Raw genomic sequence first — 1,047 nt, forward strand, 5'->3', positions numbered from 1 at the left:
AATTTAAGAAATGATTTTTGTTTCATTTTTACCTTTATTTTCCTCCTTTTTTTTGGGTTCGTTTCGTTTTGTTGTTTTTGTACTACATGAAGAACTGTTTTTTGCCTGCTGGTACATTACATTTCCGGAGGCTGGGTGAATAATAATTTTCCCAGCCTCCCTTGGATGGTGGCCTTAAGGCCAGGTAGTGCTTCACGAGCTCCACTGGTTGGATCTCTAACTACTGGCCTCTAAATACAACCCTTCTTTACTACAAAAAACAAACAAACAAACAAAAAAAATCATAAAAAATCAAAAAACAGACAGAAAAAATAAAAAAAAAAAAAAGATTTCTTTTTTCTCACTTGTGAAGAGCACTACAAAAAAAAAAAAGAAACAAAACAAAATATATTACAAAATCTACAAGGCCTACTGTCATTATAAGTACACCGCTCGCAGTGTTTCAATGGACATAATTCACAATGCTGACCGCTTTTGGACTTCACAGTATCCAGTTAGAACTGTGGAATATTTTACTTCTGGTTGAGCAGCAACCAGAGGAACCAAGGCCCTGCTGGTCTCCACCACGTGTCTGCTATCTCACTCACATGCACCCACAAACACACGAAAGGGCTGAGGGGAGTGCAAGGCAGTGTGGCTTGGATAGTGTGGAGTCCCTGCAGGATGAGGAAAAAGAATCAGAGGTTCCTCACCTGGATTCTGCTCCATCCCACGCTCTCTGGCTCACCCTCCCCGCTGCTTTTCCCATATCATCACCACCTTACAGCAGAAACCAAGAAGATTCAGACAACGAGCAACGGTGGCTTTTTGTAATTTATTCAGTGTCTTCGCTGAGCCCAGGGCCTCAGCACAATCAAGAGGGACTTTCACAGAAGGCAAAGAGAAACACAGAGGAAAATCAAAGATATCAGAGGTTGCAACCTATGGATCTAGGTACAAGAGAAGGGTTAGTTCCCACAATCTTTGCAAAAAAAAAAAAAAAAAAAAAAAAAAAAAGTTGCATCAGGATTTATTCTTGTGGAAGAAGGAGGAATAGAGGGGGGGCGG

Source organism: Centrocercus urophasianus, unplaced genomic scaffold (assembly GCF_019232065.1).
Source record: "Centrocercus urophasianus isolate 14NV4802_14NV808 unplaced genomic scaffold, USGS_Curo_1.0 seq_12, whole genome shotgun sequence".
NCBI lineage: Eukaryota > Metazoa > Chordata > Aves > Galliformes > Phasianidae > Centrocercus > Centrocercus urophasianus.